The 19944-nt window shown below is 39.5% G+C and overlaps 1 protein-coding gene across 3 annotated transcripts in view; it reads left to right on the top strand.

The window, feature by feature from the left end:
* Window positions 1-19944, top strand: part of LOC125458886 (endothelin receptor type B-like) — a 63350-nt gene that overhangs the window by 14036 nt on the left and 29370 nt on the right. For 2 of the 3 annotated variants that reach the window (XM_048544689.1, XM_048544687.2), the window contains exon 1: window positions 9642-10032. The exons of the other annotated variant lie outside the window; for it this stretch is intronic. The gene's annotated coding sequence lies outside the window, so the exon portion shown is untranslated. Of the gene's footprint in view, window positions 1-9641; window positions 10033-19944 lie in introns of those variants that run through there. 3 annotated transcript variants of the gene reach the window in all.

Below are 19944 nucleotides of genomic sequence, written 5' to 3'. Positions count from 1 at the left end.
TACTGAAGCAGCCCATGTTCATATGCAACAAGATCTGCACAATATCCTGGCTTGGGCTGACAAGTGGCAAATGTCATTTATGCCACACAAATGCCAGGCTATGACCATCACCATTAAGAGACAATCTAACCACCATCATCTTACCATCACTGAATCCCCCACTATTAACTTTCTGGGGGTTACCATTGACCAGAAACTCAACCACATTAACACAGTGGCTACAAGAGCAGGTCAGAAGCTAGAAATGCCGCAGTGAATAACTCACCTCGTGACTCCCAAAAGCCTGTCCACAATCTACAAGGCACAAATCAGGAGTGTGATGGAATACTCTCCACTTGCCTGGATGAGTGCAACCCCAACAACACTCAAGAAGCTTGACACCATCCAGTTAAAAGCAGCCCGCTTGATTGGCACTACATCCACACGCATCTGCTCCCTCCACCACTAACACTCAGTAGCAACAGTGTGTCCTATCTACAAGATGCACTACCGAAATTCACCAAAGATCCTCAGACAGCACCCTCCAAACACACAACCACTTCCATCTAGAAGGACAAGGGGATCAGACATATGGGAACACCACTACCTCCAAGTTCCTCTCCAAGCCACTCACCATCCTGACGTGGAAATATATCACCATTCCTTCACTGACGCTGGGTCAAAATCCTGGAACTCCCTCCTAAGGGCATTTGGTCAACCCTCAGCAGGAGGACTGCAGCAGTTCGAAAAGGCAGCTCACCGGCACCTTCTCAAGGGCAAGTAGGGGTGGGCAAGAAATGCTGGCCAGCCGCATCCCATATCCTACAAATGAATGGAAAAAGAAACACTCCTTTGTTTACATTTATATACACCGTAGGTTTTCAAACATTGTTTCCTAATGTGATGTCTAAGACCACTCGCTTCACATGTTTATTCTAGACTGACATCTTCTTTCTTATGAATGTCAGAATCACATGATTAAATATATCATCATGACCTACTGGAATCTCATTACATAACATTTGTAGCTCACCATATGGACTGGGCGTTGATAACTTTTGTATCTGAATCAGCAGAAAAGGCAACTGTTCTTTTACTTTGACATCTGACCTGAAAGGGCAGCATATCCAATGAAGCAGCACTTCTACAGTACTACACTGAAACATCATTGCAGACAATATGCAAAATTCCTTCAGTGAAACTTGAATCCACAAACCGTACAGACACATGTTGCCAATGAACCGAACCAACAGATGTGATTAAATGTTCAGGTTTACTGCAATGTTGATATTATATTGAATTCACCATATTGCCAAGCAAAAAAAACAAACTGTACAATATCTTAAATAAGGAAAAAAGCATCAAAAATCTGGAAAGCATATTTCTCCATAAGACCAAAGCTAATTCCATTCCTATATCTACAAATGGATATTTGGCTTTCCACCAATGCTGTGTGACATGTTGATTGTTCCCAGCATTTTCTGTTTTAGTATCAGTAACATAATAGAGATTGTCAAAGACCTTGGTGAAATTTCCATTAGACATATTGGCGCACACTCACATAGTATGAATATTGATCCTCTACAGGAAGATACAACACAGATCCAGTATTCTTTATGGATCCTCCTGTTCAGCAGACCTTTTGGAACAAAATTCTAAGCAAGCATCTATGATTTTGATAACAAATGTCCACCCTTCCTCATTTTCTTATTATGTTTTTCATAGTCTGTACAGAAAGGTATTACGTATTTGCTGAAATAATAACTATTCTGTTCGGCTACCAATATGAACAGAATTTTATTTTAGAAAAAACAAAAATGCCAAATGTTATCTACTTGTGTTTTCTTTAAATTGAGATTTAAACAGTTTTATTTAACACAATGCTAGCAGCCTTGAAGAAATTCCACTAGGTCTCGCATTCTTCATTATCATGCTGTATGCTTATTGATTACGCTATTTAAAACAAGGACTAGAAGTAATTTAGAAACCAAAAGAACAACAGATGCTGGAAACCAGAAACAAAAACAGAAATTGCTGGAAAAACCCAGCCGGTCTGGCAGCATCTGTGCAGAGAAATTAGAGTTAATGCTTCAGGTCTAGTGGCTCATCTTCAGAGCTCAGAAGTAATTTGTTTGAGTGCATCACCCCACATAAAACAAATTATATTTTTAATGGAAACCAGGTAGGGGTCCCTTGTCAAAGAGATCACATTGGTGACGGTAATACAGAATTCAACAGCACAGAATTCAACAGAGTGACTCTTTGCACAGATCTCACTTAGTGGAAACTCATTTCTAAATCTGGCTTGGAAGAGGGCTTGAGCGCTTGATTTTTATGGGAGAATATCTCAATTCAGCGCTTGGGCATAGGACAGAAAGGACAGTTGCATAGGGATGAATGCACAGCCAGAGGACAAATTACCAGATTTAATGCCTATAACTAAAATTAACTGAAAATTTGGCTGGTTCCTGTTTATGAATGTGTGCTTCTCCAATCCTACTCTACAACACTGAGACCATGTAAACCAATACACCCAGACACAGAAATAGGAGTGACTAATCTTTCCCAGCTGTTAGAGTTTATGCAATAAGCATTTCAATTAAAAAAGTCAGGCACAGCAGTCCAAACGTCTAACATTTGATAATGGAGAGCAATCAAATTCCTGGATGATTTGTGGGATGAAAATGTTGCCCTAGATAAAAACAAAAAATACTGGATACTTTTATATAAAAAAAACAAAAAAGTACTCACAGGTCAGGCAGCATCTATGGAGAAAGAAACGGAATTAACGTTTCAAGTGCATGACCTTTCATCAGAAACTGAAGAAGGTACGAATGTTACAAAAGATTAATGTAAGTGATTGACTGTGATAGCATGGAACACAGACGAAATTAAATGACAAAAGAGCTGGTAGTGCCCCATGAAAGGGAATGGCAACTGGGCAAGTATAAACACAAAAGTAGTATGTGGAGGAGGTGGAATATTAGAATGATAACCTGTTAGTGTTCCAAAGTCAAAAACAAGGCGAATATGGGACTGCAACCACAACTTGCAAAGGAAGAGGAAGCAAGATGTGGCAGATATTGCAGTCTGAAATGGTGTAATGAAATGTTGTATCTAGGAGGCTATAAAAAGTGCCTAATCGAAAGATGAGGCGCTGTTGGCCAGGCAATAGTCAAGGTAGCCATGGGGCTTATTGACACACAATGAAGAAATGTTGTTTCCTTTGGCTGGAGAGTCTAGAATCAGGTGACATTGTCTCATGTTAAGGAATCAGTCATTTAAGAATAAAATAAAGGGGAGCTGTTTCACTTGAAAGGTCTTTGGTTGTAGATAAGATTGGTTGAAGTCTTTTTCTTATCCCTATCTTGCATTATAAGTTCCAAATCTTCTCTGGTTGAAAGATCAATTAGGACTGAATAATTTCTTGTAAAGAAACCTGTATTCTCTGTACTGTTTGTATTAAACATCAGGCTCAATAATGTGTTCTCATCTCAGGACTCAACTTTCACTGCCATGACCAATGGAGAAAATGTAGATTCTGAAGACATTTATTTAACATATAGTTTAGACACCAAATGCTTTAACAAACTGGAAGAGAGTTATTTATATTATAGTTGGGCCTGCTTCGATTTTTATACTCCAAGTTAAGGAGGAATTAGCTGCATTTACAATTATTATAGCTTACAGATCTATCTGACCATAGTCAAATTGCAGCTCTAGCATTTCATATAATAGAGTAGCTTAAAGCTACTCTCAAAAATCAAACTGCAAAATTGAAGAATCTTTGGAGCTGTCATCAACTGTGTAAATAATGAATTCTCCTTTCCTTTAGCTCTAGCTCTGTCTCTTCACCACATCATTGCTTATTATGTCTTTAGTCAGTGGCTTGTGTCCTCTAAAATTCTCCTCCCAAACCCCTCTGCCTCTCACTTCTCCTTCTTTAAGATTGCGCCCCATCCACAAACCGATTTTGTCAACCTCTCCTTTATTCAGCTTCTTGTTTCAATTTAAACTTAATTATGACATTTTTCATACTTGTTTTCTTAAGTTTTAGAAACATTTGATATGAAATCTAATTTTCTTCAATTTTGATGTAAACAATACACCCTGAAATAGATCTTTAAAAAACCCAGGTCATTAAATGAGTATTTAAAAATTTATGATTTTGATAAATACAGGTATGTACCAGATACCAATGGGCTACAGTGTGTAAAGCTTTGAGCTAACATGGATCACATAACTCATAAGTCCTGAAAGCTAGAGTCCTGCACTGATACATATTGTTTTTCTGCAATGTCAAATGATGCAAATCAAAATATGAAAGTAATAGGTCTTTCTTCCCTTTTTATAGGTTTTTGCAGTAACTGTTGTGATGACAACGCTGCTTGGTCATTTAACGCATGTTTCTGTTTTAAGCTGGTTAATTAGGCATCTTAATCCTTTTGACAGTAACTCGAATAACAGACGTGAAAACTGACTGGAGAAATAAAAGCCACATAATGTATACTATTTCCATTACCAAGATGTGGATATTGCTGACAAGGCCAGATTTTGTCACTTATCCCAGGAGTTCTGAGAAGGTTTTGTTTGCCTTTTTCTTGAGCCGCTGACATTTAACTGGTTGGTACGCTAATGAAACAGCTGGGTCATTCAGATAGGTCTTAAATCCTTTTTCAGTAGAGTGAGATGGGGAATTCAAGAGGTCAAGCTATAGATATCTAAAAACTGTCAAAATTGAGACAGAGGAATGTAAGGATACAGATTTGAAGGAAGTTTCTTTGAGGTCTGCAGAGCAGGAGAAAGTTCCAGGGAGGGTCAAGGGTATAGAGAGATTTCAATACAAGCAACAATAATGATGATAGTAATAAAGGTCTAATGGAACATGATATGAGTTCAGAAATAGGAAATAGACTTTTGGATAAGCTCAAATTCACAGAGGTACTAGTGTCTTTTAGGACGGTAATATATAACCAAAGAGCTTGTATGTGAAAAGCAGAATGATGGGGAATGCAGACATATACTAGTGGAGGTTCTTCTGGGGTATTGGGTTTCACATATATTGAACTGAGCCAGTTAAAACAAACAGCTAGAGCCTGAGGAATGCCTAGGGAGTTAAGCAACTTCTGCAGCTTTGAGTTTAGGTAATGCATAGTTGATAGCTCAATATTTGTTGCATTTTGTTCAGCTCCTCAGTAAGTGGTTTGTTAGTCCTGATGCATCCAATCTCACAACAAGTGATACTGAATAATGTTGTATACTTTTGTGATTGAGGGGCAAAGTAACCTACGTAATGTGTATCCTAATTACTCTGAGTACTTCGCAACATTCAGAACCTTACCTGTCTTCTTAGACATGAATCTGCCTCTGAAGGGCTGTTGTTTGTGGTGTCAGGCATTACTATGTGATATTAAAATGAGACATAGTGTACATCATCACATAATAAGGCAAATTTCTTGTTATATAACATCACATGATGTATCTTATTATGAATAATGGATGTGAGTTTCCATTTTGCATTCGTCATGTCAGTCATCGCTACTTCTGCTGTGTCCCAGAAGAAGTACTTTCACGTGGCCAAGTGCCTTTCAGCTCATTTTGTGTGCATGTGAGTTGGACAACAACACATTTAGGGCAAGTGACTTGGAAGTTCTTGATCTCGAACCTTCCAGGTCAAAGGTTAAAGCAACAAAAGAGGCTTTGTGGGTAAAGTTTAGGAATTAAAAAGGGGACAGCAACTCTGCTTGTGTTGTATATTAGACTTCCAAGATGTCAGCAGGCAACAGTGAAGCAAATAAGTAGACAATTCACTAAGCTGTGCAAAATTAATAATATGGTAATTATATTAGGGGAATTCAAATTCCCCAACATTAATTGGGATAGTCAGAGTATAAATGGGGCAGCTTTCTTGAAATGTATTCTAGAGAATGTTTAATATTAACATGTAGATGGTCCTGCAAGGAACGGTACAGTGTTAGAATGAATTCTGGGGAATGAAGCTGGATGGGTCTTCATGTGTTTGTTTATTCACTCATAGGATTTGGATGTCACTGGCAGGCCAGCAGTTATTGCCCATCCCTGGTTGCCTTTGAAATGAGTGGCCATTTCAGTAGGCAACTGAGAGTCAACCGCATTGCTGTGGTCTGGAGTCACATGTAGGCCAGACGAAGTGAGGATGGCAGATTTCCTTCCATGAAGGACATTAGTGAACTAGATGGGTTTTTCCTGATGACTGACAATGATTCCATGGTCATGGATTCTTAATTCCAGATTATTGTTGAATTCAAATTCTACCATCTACCATCATCAAATTTAAATCCATATTCCAGAACATTAGCTGAGTTTCTGGATTAATAGTCTAGAGACAGAAGTTTAGAGATAATGAACTCAATGTTGTACATTTTAAGTTTGCCATGGAAAAGATACAAGACGCTCTTCAAAAATGGATTTTGGTTTGGGAGTAGGGCAGATTGTATTAAAATAATGATGTGGGGACACTGGTATTGGACTGGGCTGGACAAGTTCCTACAAGTTTATTTGAAATCACAAACTTTCGGAGCATTTCCCCTTCACCTGAAGGTGAAATGTAAGAGCAACAAGCCCAGAGGACACTGGATGTCTAGGAATATGCAGGACTGGATAAGAAGCAGTAGAGATGTCTTTAACAGGTACAAAGGGAAAAATCAATGGAGGCCCTTATAGAGCATAGAAAGTGCAGGACTGAACTTAAGAAAGTAATTAAAAGAGCAATGGGAGGCCCACAAAAACACTGGCAGAAAAGATTAGGCAGAAACCGAACACATTCTATAAGTATATCAAGAGTAAGGGGGAAAGAGTCAAGTCCATTTGGAACCAATAGGAAAATCTGTGTGTGGAGACTGAAGGTATTAATAAGGTGTTAAGCAAGCACTTCACATCTGTCTGAACTTTGACAAAGAATTTGGGGAAAGGATTGTGAGGTTCACAAGTAGTTTGGCATAGGGAGTCAGGAGGTATTGAAGGTTTTGGTAAGCTTAAAAGTGGACATATCCCTCGGTTCAGAAGAGTTTAATCCCAGGCTGCTGTGGGAAATGTGCCAAAGGACTGGAGGATCGCTAATGTAGTACCACTTTTCAAGAAGGGTTAACTTGAATGATGGATTAACTAGGGAGTTATAGATCACTGAGTGGTAAGGACATTATGGAGAAAATTCTGAAGGAGTGAATTAATCTCCACTTGGAGAGGCAAGGTTTGATCAGGGTGAGTCAGCATTGCTTCGTCAGTGGGAGGTCATGCCAAACAAATTTGTATGAATTTTTTGAGGTGTCCAAATGAAGGTAGTTCATACGGAGGGTGGTAAGAATCTGGAATACACTGCCTGGGAGGATAGTTGAGGCAGGAAACCTGACAACTTGTAAAATGTACTTAGATGAGCATTTCAAGTATCATAACATTCAAGGCTATAGAATGTGTGACCAATGTAGATTTAGACTTGTTTTTTTGTCACTGCAGACTCGAGGGGCTGAAGGGCCTCTTCTCAGACTGTATTATTCTATGATTCTCAGAAATAAGTCAAACAAATTTGAAGAACACCACTGATAATGGGAACTGCAGATGCTGGAGATTCCAAGATAACAAAATGTGAGGCTGGATGAACACAGCAGGCCAAGCAGCATCATTGGAGCAGGAAAGCTAACGTTTCAGGTCTAGAGCCTTCTTCAGAAATTGTAAATCCAGTGGCCATCTAGAGAGAGAGAGAAACCATGGAACGCCAGACGTAATATGGTTCTAAGGAACCTTCAAAGGGATCTACTTTACAGGGAGAAATGTATATCCCCTGGGAGCTATCTCAGACTGTGGACATAATGGGAGATAACGTAGCAGTCTGGGTGAGAGACTTATTCTACATGGTTCCTTTTCAGGTATACACAAGAACAAGAGTTAAACCTCAGTTCAGTCCTGGTCTGTGTGTGATATTGGAAGATGTGTTAGTGAGCTGAGATGCTCATGTGTGCCAGCAGACTAAGATATTTTTACGTATTAGATTATATTCAAGCTGTAGTGTGCAGTGAAGGTCATAGTCAAAGAACCCTGCCACTAGTCACTTCTGTACTGCAGGTAAAGGGCACTGTTGTTCTGAATGCCAGAAGCCCTATAGTTAGCAAGCCAGTTAAAAAACAGGAGATTTTCAGTCAATCTGCAAAACTAAGAATCACAAAACAATCAATATTCCACTATCCACTTTTCACAAACAACTAAGAGACTGAACTGTATATCTTTAAACTTTTCGCTTTTTTGGACTCAATTCTCATTTCCAATCTGTATGCAGATGTTGTGGTATTATTTTTTCTTGGATTTAATCTGCTAAAAGCCTGTTAAAATTTGCTCCTTTCAACAAATAAATTCATTTGCTATGGGAGAAAGGTATCAGAGGGGGTTCTTTGTAAATTAGTCTTATTGAAACCAGCAGAGGGATCAGGTGAATAAAAAGGGCAGCCAATTCATCCCTCTTCATGTGGGAGCTTAACAATTTGAGATTTCCTGTTTTGTGGATCCTTGCCCACCATCTGGTTGTAACACACAATATCACTTTATGTAGCTTCTGTGAAATGCATTATATAATTTTATTACATTAAAGGTGCTATTTAAATAGAAGATATTGTTGTATTGCACATCCGTGACATTTATAATCAACTCTATTTTGACAAGTATGATTAGCCTGATGCAGCATTAGATTAGATATTGCCCTGTTTTGGATTTACAATAACTCCACAGATGTAATCATAGAATCATACTGTAGAGAGGAGGACCTTTGGCCCATTAAGTGTGTGCCACCAATATTACACCAAATCTTACCTTGCAGCATAAGCCCATAGCTTTAATGTTATGACATTTCAAATGCTCTCAAACAGTGAGAACACATAAACCTTGACTGAACCTTAAAGATTATATCTAATCTGATACATATCCTATGAAAGCTATGATTTATGTGCTTTCAGTTGTTTACTTTGACTGGGTGTCAAATAACTATCACAGATTTCCCTTTATGGGCCTGGTTTGATTTCTAACTGCACAATTCTGACTACAGGGTTGATTTGTCATTGAGGGTGAAGTAAACTGAGACTCCAATTTCATTTTTGATGTCATTTTATTGGTTAGCACTCATTCACCAGCCACTGATTAAACAAACACTTTGATATGATTTAAGGTGCAGTTAGTGGTAGAAAACTTCACTGTTAGACTTGAGATTGGGTTAAGGTCTATGTGTTCTCATTAAGTTCAGGAGATGTTTGTAGTTCGCGTGATTCGGTTACGTGTAACATTCAGTGACAAATCCCGCATTTTACTACACTTACAATCTGAAGATCAATTTGCTAGCCGAGCACAATCATTTTAGACAACGAGTCTTGAAGGTAATGAAACGTTCATTTTCAAACGCAAACGTATGATAAATTCCTTGTCCTCGTCATCTGAACAGTATTCTGCTCATTCTTGAAAACTGTTTTATTTTGTATAAAAAAATCTCAACATATCTTCCGGAATGTTTTGTCTCTCCCGCAAGCCTCAAAGGATATATGAATCTTAATAAAAGTTAGAATCTGGTCCTTTTTTACAATTTTACATGATATTTTAAATTTAATTTGAGAACATTTTATTTAAGTTTACGATATATGTGGTGACTGAGAATCTAATTGCGATTGCTTAAAGCTGTGGAAGACCTGAAGTTCCATTGGCTGTAGCCACCTGCTGGCGAAAAGCAGTCTTACTTGAACAAGTTTGAAGCTGATGGATGCCTGCCTGTAGCCACAGTCCCAAGACTCCCGAGGAATCGAAGTCTATAAAAACCGCCTCAATATTCCACATTACACAACTGATTCTCAGAGAAACGCGCTGCGAGGAAATGCCTTAGAGATAATTTACTTGGCACTATAAGAATCTTGAGTTTAAATGAGAGCTTTTATCACTGAAGCTAATTAATAATACGGAGCGCACGGGAGTGGAATCTGTGGAATACTAGCAAGTTTGCGACATCGCTTTCCTTGGATTTCTCACCTCCCACGGGACAGAAAAGGGGTAGGAAAGTCTGCTTTTTGTATTAAATAACAAGCGTTATCCAGATGGAGACGTCTTTCCCTGAGTGGAGAAAGTCAAACGGAAGAGAGTGAGAAAATCGAAAGAGGAAAGAAAGCTGTTTCAGGTTACAATCATTTAGATAAATAAATTTCCACAACTATAAATATTTATGGATGGAAATCAGGAGACAGTTTAAATTTTAAAAAAAGCACAAGGCACAGAGCGTTGTTTTTGTTTTATAATGTAAAAGTAATTCCCAGAATAAAATCGAACTGATAAAGTATGATGAAGACTTGAAACGATTTTTTTAAACAAATCTCACAATCATTTCATGATTTGAGTAACGCACCCTGTTGTAAAAGTCACAGCGTCGGTACAGCATCATTAGGATTAGGACAGATTCTAAAAGTAATTTTTGAACAATTTATATATGGTATTAATATTTAATAAACAGTCTGAAAAAATCCCGCTGTAAAACAAATACAGTTCACAAACTGGAAATGTTTAATTTATTAATAGCCTACGATTTTATCAATTATGAAAACAACTTTGGCCGGGAATGACTTCAGACTCACTCCTGATCTGGTGTCATAAAGCTTGGCAGAAATGCTTTCAATGTTATAGCAACTGGACGGAACAGAGCCACCACCACGCAGTAAAGCCACAACAAAAGAGCAGAAGGAACTTTGGGGAAGAACCTGAGGCATGGGTCAAATTTTGCTATTACAACACATTTAATGGTATATTTTTAGGTAGGCGCGCCTTTGCACTCTTCAGAATAGAACACTCAGTCCACCTCGCTCCCAGAGTTGTTGACAGCACAAGATGATGACAAAAACTGACTATCTGAATGTAGAATCAAGACTTTAGAAACAAGTCGCAAGGATTGGGAAATTAACAGCAGAAATACTGAGCATAATGGTAAATAAGAGGATGGATTCAATGTCAAATTGGGTGCAAAAAGAGAAATATGGAATGGGTACAAAAGATTGCATTAAAACAGAGGAAAAAAAATTAAAAAGTTTAAAAAAAACTTAAATTGAACACTTTCAGAATCTCACTGAAAAATTCCAAACCTTGGCAAGGTTGATTGACAGTAATCAGCAGTTATTATTTCTGAGCATTAAATATCTGCATTGTGCTTTGTTTATACAGGAGAAATAAACTATGCAACTTCATAACTTTTGTCCAGATATTTAGATCAGCAGCAAACAAATGCCATTTGCCACCTACTATGTTCACACCTAACCACAGACTTGATGTGATCATCATATATTTTGATTTATGCAATCGGACACAGCAGCACAGCACCCCTCTACGGGTGATCCAGGACCATAGTGAATATGTCAATTCCCAGCTTGTCTCATCAACCAATCAGCCTGAAGAATCCTTACTGAGGGCAGAGTCCAAATCAAAAGTCTAAGTTACGGTAGTTAATTCAATGCAAAATAATGTATAGAAAATAAACTAACAAGAGGGAAAAAGATGTCCAGAGAGAGACACATAAAGAAAAAGTTTTAAATATATTATTTTAAAATCTTAAACAATAATCAAACTCAGAAGGATTGAGATTCTACATGTGGGGGCAGGGGAGAGGTAGATTTCCAATGACAGATATGTTATTTGACAATCATTCCGCTAAACAGGTACTTACATTGGAATGGACGTATCCTACTTTATTCTTGTTGTAACCAGTGGCCACGTAATGGGTATGTATTAGAACATCACATCCATCACATGCTTGAATGCTGAGTCTGTCAGTGAGATATTGGCGTAGTGAAGCTTTCAAGAAGCAGAGCAAATCAAATGGCAAGTCCGCGATTTCCATCTTTAACTATATATGTGCAGATGTCAAAAGTTGTCCGAGATCTACTCATCAATAAATGTCAATAGTGAAAACTTGACTATTATTCAAATCACAAAATTTATCTCATTTTATAAACGTCAACAGTGTGGCAGACATCAAAATGCCATGTTTGTGAAGAGATGGCAGAGTAGCACAATTCTGACAGCAAATATTCACATTTAACTGTGCATATGTTTCTAACCTAATATTGTGGTTCTATTTGGACACAAATAATGAGAAGTAGTATTAGCCTTAATGTTATTTTGACAGCATATTCTAGCCAATTATACTTTGCACCTCTACAGGGCATGTAGCATAAATAGTATTTATGTGCATTAATATATTTACAACTCTGTTATATATTTATCTTCTAAGATTGCTCATTAATCCAAGATCATCTGGAATGAAAAGATAACCCCTTTCTTCTTTCGCGACTGGAGATCAGCTCCTTAAACCTTGCTTCTTGTCTCATACATATCACATATATAACAAATTGAAGGGATTACGTTGTCACTAAATTGTGACAGTTTTTCAACTTCCACCACCACCTTCCACCCTTTCCCACTAAAGCAAACACCCCTTAGATAAGTTCCTGAACACATATCAACTTCATTTTCAAGGTTGCTTACCTCTGTATCTACATTGTTGGTCGAGCCTCAGTTCATTTGCTGTTAAATCACTCATCCATTCATTTGGTATCTTTAGACATGGTTATTCTAAAATGATCCTGAGCTGTCTCCCATCTTCTAGACTACTGTTACAAACAGTCCTGGGAAAAGTTCCCCAATTTCTTAAGGTTGCAGATTAGATACTCCAAGTATCAAGTTCCTGTGCAAGAAGGAATGAAATGGCTTCCTTTCTTTATTCGCCCACCCTCTTAGTGATTGAAACAGTTTAAATATATCCCTACCCTTGTGGATACCTTGCCCCAAGACCAAACGAATTTATGTTTTAAAAGGAACAGATTTAACCAAGTTTTCTTGAATTAAGAAGAGAAAAATTTATTGGTTACTGAACATGGGAAGAAATAGTAATGCAACACGTATTTTCCGTGATTAGAAATCAGAACTGATTTCAAAAAAGTAAAAATTAAGAAGAATATACAGATAAGCCTTGAGTTCTGTGAAAAGTGAATGATGGGACATTGCCATCACTGTTGGGTGATAACGGCAACACTGATGTTGATTGCTGAGTGTTCGATTTTGAGAACCTGGCTTTGTGGGTCAGCTGAAAGGCCTTCATCCTATTTCCTTTGACAGCAATTTTGCCTACTTTCTGGCTCCCAGAAAAAAGTGATATCATTCCTTCATTTTTGCCAACACAGCAGGTATAAATAAGGGTTTTCTAAATTGTGACTAACGCTGCACACACCTTCACACACTAACACACACAGATTAGAGTTAAAACTGACTTTATCTCCTAGGCTTGTGTCTCTTGAAGGGGGTAAACACAAACATGACTCTCACCCAGATTACTCTCTTTTCTCCCACGGTATTCATAGTTTGAAACAACTCGTAGCAGATCAGTGTAGTTTATAGCCATTTCTCTCTTTTGAAGTCCATCTCTTTGGAGCTAATATGACATCTGTCAGTTGTGATAATCCATGGTCTCAAGGTTGGGCATAATCCATACAAGCCTACCAGATAATTTCTGAATTACATTATTTGGATTTACAGTCTCCATTTTTTGGTTGCAAGTATTCTTTTTACAAAAAGTGTTGGAATTAGAAGTTCGACCTAAACATTGGCAATCCAGGGTTATGATCAGCTGCCATAATTTTGTTTCCAAAAATATACTTTTTTCCATAAAAATTCCTTATATGCATGCATAGTCACTACAGTGGCTCAATTCTATACAGTCTTTTCATATGTAGAGCAAACAAACATTGGAGTCTGACTTTCCCAACAGTTCCGACAAACAAACTCAAGGCATTTCTTACTTATGCAAGATACTGTTTACAAATGGTCACAAAGCTTTCTTTGTAAAGTTCTAGATAAGGCATTGTTTACCAGACTAGGAATGGTGAGAAATCTCCATTTTGACAGCAAAATCATGGGACACCCCAATAGACATTAGTGTTACTATTTAACAAAATAAAAGCTTTAAAAGAAATGAAACACTACCATCTGCCACTATTTAAAAACTGTAATACAAGGAAAATAAAACAGCATTAATATATACAAAAGTAAAAATCTTTTAGTGAAAGACAACGCAACAGCTTTGGAGTACACCAGAATATACCATACATACTTGTATAAAAGTCAAAGGTTAAATTTAGGGACTGACTATTACACAGATACTACTCTTGAGGGGCTGAAATTCATATTACAGGACAAAATAGTGTATCATTATCAGAAGCCCAAATGATCTCTAAACAAATAAAGAAAAAAAACTCAAATGAATTACGGTATTTACCATAATATCCTCTAGCTCAGCAAGCAGCTTTTATTTAACTTTTAATTCTCTGCCTAAGTATTTAGTCATGCCTTCTTGTGAACCTTGTGCACCATCCAGCACTTGCCTTAAAATCTGAAATTCCATCCTTTTTTAGCATGGATCCAGATGGCTTCGTGACATGTTCCACTTTGACGATTTTCAAGTACCCACTCAGCAATATTTTTCTCCAGTTGTGGCGAATTAGTAGATTTAACTCTGTTGGGACACTTTCATTTTGGCATTGTCTGAAGTTGGTTTGATATCTTTCTCCAGGCAGTCACAGGTTTCTCTGAAACACACAATTCTTGTGCTGCTATACAGTTATTTGTCTTCTCTGCAACTTCAATAACTTTCAGTCCAAATGCTGCTGTATTTTTTTTTCTGGAGGGCATTTTTACACAAAATGAAGGGATTTCAAAGTGCATAATAGCACAAGAAACAATTTATTTCCTCATCATAACATTTCTGTACAGGGGCTAAAAATTCACAACAGCTCAGCATAGGAGGAAATAAGATCAGATCACAGATACTCTAGATTTGATATTGGTTCAGAGGCAGAGAGGGAGAAGAGACACTGCTCTGAGCTTTCCTGATTAACCTGCCAAATTTAACAGCTGGACCAGATTCACAATGTTTTGTACTTCATTTCCAGTTGAGAGGGTGGCTGTTAGGCTAATGTGTAGCCCTGTAGCAGTAGGCCAAGGTCAAGGAGCAGAGGAAGGAGAAGGAAGTTGATAAATCCAGGAATAGGAGATAAAACTAGAGGCCAAAAATAACATCAGGGTCCAGACCGGAAGAAAGAAAACTGAAGGCTTCGTTGGGACAGGTGCAGAGGGGACATTGGAGTTTTGAGCAGGGCAAAAATTGGTGATCAAAAGGGGAAATCAGTAATGGTTGTCAGAGATCAGAGGGCTGTTGGAAAGAATCAGAAAATTCACTAAGCACAGCATCAGCAAAAGTATGCGCTATTAGACCAATTGTGTAAATCCAACAATTTGAGGAAGTGGGGCAAACTGTAAAGATATTCAGACTGTGGCCTGAAATGCTAAAAATTTAAAGGGTAATTTTAAAATTACGTTTAAAGCCAAATTGTTATATTAAAAACGCAGGTGCAATAGATTATTTTGCAAGGATTGGCGTGACACAAGATGCATCCAGCCACATTTCAGTGACTTTCTGGCATTCCTAGAATGCCAGGTGTACTTGTTGCATTTTCTACTGACATCAGGAAAACTCTCAACAACTCTTGAAAATTCTCTAGGATCAGTGTTTAAGGTTCTGGTGCAAAACCTCATGACCAATTTTTAAGGCTGTTACAAATGACACGTGGCAATCTTGTTGGGAACACAACTTGAATCAGTTTTAAACTGAGTCCTCTGTACTTTTCTGAGATTTATGGCTCCTACATGTAAATCCCAGGATGTCAGCTGCCCTCAAGTTTCTTCTAATCGTAGTCTATTGCACAATACAGGCTTCTGACTGTAAGCTGCTCATTTTCCATTTTAATATAGATTATCCAGTACAACAAAGAAGTCAATTCATACGCACAAAACAGAAAATAAAAACATTTGTAGAATAAAACTTGCATCAGAATAAACAACTTTGATGCGCAACTTTCAAAAAGATATAATCATCCAGATGACTCTGTGATCCATATAAGGTGTGGAGCTGGAGGAACACTGCAGGCCAGGCAGCATCAGAGGAGCAGGAAAGCTAACATTTCGGGTCTGGACCCTTCTTCGGAAATGGGGGAGGGGGGCTCCAAAATAAATAGAGAGGGAGAGGGCACGGTGATAGAGGTTGGATAGTGGAGCAGATAGGTAGGAGAGAAGACGGACAGGTTAAGGAGGTGCAGATGAAGCTAGTAAAGGTGAGTGTAGGTAGGAATTTGAGATAAGGGTTGGTCAGTGAGGATGGAGGGGCGAATAGGTGAGAGAGAATTCGGACAGGTCAAGGAGGCGGGGACGAGAGTGGGGCTGGTCTTGGATGAAGTCGCGGTTGGGGAGATTTTGAAGCGAGCAAAGTTCGTATTGAGACCACAGGGTTATAGGGTTCCAAGGCAGAATATGAGGCGCTGTTCCTCCAGTTTCCAGGTGGCATTGTTGAGACACTGGAGAAGGCCCAGGATGGACACCTCATCCAGAGAGTGGGCGGGAGAGTTGAAGTGATTCGCAACAGGGAGGTGTTGTCGTTTGTCGCGAACTGAGCGTAGGTGTTCCACAAAGTGGTCTCCGAGCCTCCACATGGTCTCCCCAATGTAGCGGAGGCCACATTAGCGGATGTGCAGGTGAACATCTGTTTAATTGGAAAGGTTTTTAGGGGCCTGGGATGGGGATGAGGGAGAGGGTGTAGCACATCCTCAGGTTGCAGGGGAAGGTGCTGGGGGTGGTGGGGCTAGTAGTGAGTGTGGAGCAGATGAGGGAGTTGCAGAGAGAGCAGTCCCTTCAGAAGACAGATAAGGATGGGGAGGGAATAGTATCCCCCATCTCTTCCTCCGTTACATCGATGACTGTATCGATGCTGCCTTGTGCTCCCACAAGGAACTCAAACAGTTCATCAACTTTATAACACCTTCCACCCCAACCTCTAGTTCACCTGGACCATCTCTGATATCTCTCTGTTCTTCCTTGACGTCTCTGTCTCCATCTCGGGTAACCACCTTGAAACTGATATCGATTTCAAGCCCACCAACTCCCACAGCTACTGAGACTACACCTCTTCTCACCCACCTTCCTGCAAGAATGCGATCCCCTACTCCCAATTCCTTCATCTGCACTGCATCTGCACCCAGGGCAAGGCTTTCTACTCCCAGACATCCCAGATGTCCTCACGTTTCAAGTATCGCAATTCCATGCACAACCACCCCCCCCCCCCCCACCACCATCGTGGTCAAAAATGCCCTTGACCACATCTCTTGCATTTCCCATACCCCAGCCCTCACACCCCCTCCCCACAATAAAAACCAAGACACAATTCCCCTTGTCCTCACGTATCACCCCATCAACCTCCGGATTCAATGCATCATTCTCCATCACCTGCAATCTGACCCCAGTACGAAGGATATATTTTCCAGTTATGTGTATGAAGGATCTGATTAGAAGGGCACTTCGCACTACCAGTCAAATTATAGACTGTGACTTGTTTGAAAATGAAGTTCTACCACCAATGGAATCATTGGTTTCAGCAATTATTTGTTCAAAACAATTATAGTGATGACAATTCTTATACTGATGTATCACTTTTGAGGTGTGGGAGACAGTTTTCTGTGTCAATAAACAGTAGAAAAGGGATGGAGCAAATATATATAAATTTTGCTTTATCCATGTGCATAGATATTACAGCAAAACACAATTGGCAGTATTTTCTCCTCCCTGGATGTAGCAAGAGAGGCAAGACTTACCTTCTCTCCATGGATCATCTGAAGACTAGGCCTCAATCCAGGATTTTTGTACCCTGAAGTTGCCAGTCTCTGACCTGCAGCTTCTAGAAACCTAAAAAGCTAGTGTTGAGGGCTATGATTGGTGAGATACTCACCATTGCTTTTAATGTGCTGATTATTGGTTGGGTGAGTTATCTCAACAGTGGCAATGTCATGCAAATTACCACCTAACATGCCAACTCAAATAATTAAAAGAAATATGAGAAAAATCATATTTAATTACTTTGCTGGTCCTGCACCCTTTTTCTGGATGATTTGCAGCATCAGCTCCTTGCTGGTGCAGGCTTCATGACACTCCATCATAAGAAGAGTCCCATGCAAGTGTCCTCACCATTTACCAGAAGGGTCTAAATTGGTTGTAAACTGACAAAATACAGTCCAACTGGCCGATGTGTCAGTTGGATTCCTAATCTTGACCAAGCAGGTTCCAGACAATGAGTTTGTGCATGATCCTACACGTATCAACAAGCGTGAAGATGCAAGATTTGGCCAAGTTGTAGATAAGGTCATTTTTAAGGACTCTGCTGCTGCAAAGTATCAGGAAGCACTCTAAAATATTTTGAGATCCGAGATTTTCTGATAGGTGTTACTCTATTCTGATAGGTGTTACTCCATTCTGATAGGAATGCTAGAGGATTCAATAATTTATCCACACCAAAGCGACAATAGCCGTGGGGGCAGCAATGGTAATTCTCGATGTACTTTTCTTTCTGCAATTGTGGGACGTGGGCATCACTGGCTGGCTAGTATTTTATTGCCTGTCCCTAGGTGTCCTTAAGGAAGTGATGGTGAGCTGCCTTCTTGAACTGCTACAGTCGGTGTGCTATAGGTGGACCCACAATGCCATTACGAATTTCAGGATAAGACTCAATGGCACTGTGGGAATGGTGATTATATTTCCAAGGCAGGAACGTGAGTGGCTTGGAGTGGAACTTGCAGGTGGTGGTGTTCCCTTGTATCTGCTGCCCTTGTCCTTCTAGATGAGAAGTGGTTGTGGATTTGTTGTTAAAAAGAAAGCTTTGGTGAATTTCTGCAGTGCCTCTTGTAGTTAGTATGCAGTGATGCTGCTGAACTTCGGTGGTGGAGATTATGGACGTGGTGCAATCAGCAGGCCATTTTGTCCTGGATGGCATCAAGCTTCTTGTTGTGTTGTTGGAGCTGCACCCATTTAGGCAAATAGGGAATTTTCTATCACACTCCTGACTTGTGCCTTGCAGATGGTAGACTGGATCAGGGGAGTCGGGAGGTGAGATACTCGCTGCAGGATCCTTAATCTCTGATCCACTGCTATCTTTATATCATGCGTTCAGCTCAGTGTCTGCCAATGCAAACCTCCAGGATGTTGAAAGTGGAGCATTCAGTGATAGTAGTGCTATTGAATATCAAAATGTGATGATTAGATCGTCTCTTATTGGAAGTGATCATAACTTGGCATTTGTTACTCACCACATTGTCTTCCAAGCCTGGATGTGGTCCAGATCTAGCTGATGTGAGCATGAACTGCTTCAGTATGTGAGGAGTCACAAATTGTGCTGTACATCGTACAATCATCAGCGAACGCCTCCACTTCTGACCTTCTGATGGAGGCCAAGTCATTGATGAAGCAGCTGAAGATGGTTGGCCCTAGAACACTACCCTGACGAACTCCTGCAGAGAGTCCCGGAGCTGAGATATCTGACCTGCAACAACCACAGCCATCCTACATGCCAGGTATGACTCCCCACTGAAGTTCAAACTTGTGCCTGCAGCATTACAAGGGGATGGAGAAGTAAAGCTCTATGCCGTGCCCTCTGCAAAGTTGGAAAATTTGTTGGAATCCACTGAAGGTGGTGTCATTTAGTTTTCTCTATAGCATGCTACACAGCATGCTGATAGTCCTGTGTCACAGCTGTGCCAGATGCCTATCTCATTTTTATATACTGCTTGCTGTGCTGTCTTACAGTCCTCATTGAACCAAGGTTGTCCCTGATTAGGACCAGGACAAAGGAGTACTTCAATGTCCAATGTTCCATCTGCCATTTCTGAGAATCCCCAGATCTTCCTAGAGTCTGCAAAAATCCAGCCCGTAACCTGCATCGGGACTGATGAGGAGTGCTGTTCTGTTGGACCTGCCAGCTTTCATATGAGACAATGTGAAGCTGCATCCATTCTCTCAGTGAATATGAAAGAAGCTGTACCATTAATGGAACAT

Source organism: Stegostoma tigrinum, chromosome 15 (assembly GCF_030684315.1).
Source record: "Stegostoma tigrinum isolate sSteTig4 chromosome 15, sSteTig4.hap1, whole genome shotgun sequence".
In the NCBI taxonomy this organism is placed as follows: Eukaryota; Metazoa; Chordata; class Chondrichthyes; order Orectolobiformes; family Stegostomatidae; genus Stegostoma; species Stegostoma tigrinum.
This window is presented reverse-complemented; position numbering and strand designations above follow the sequence as displayed.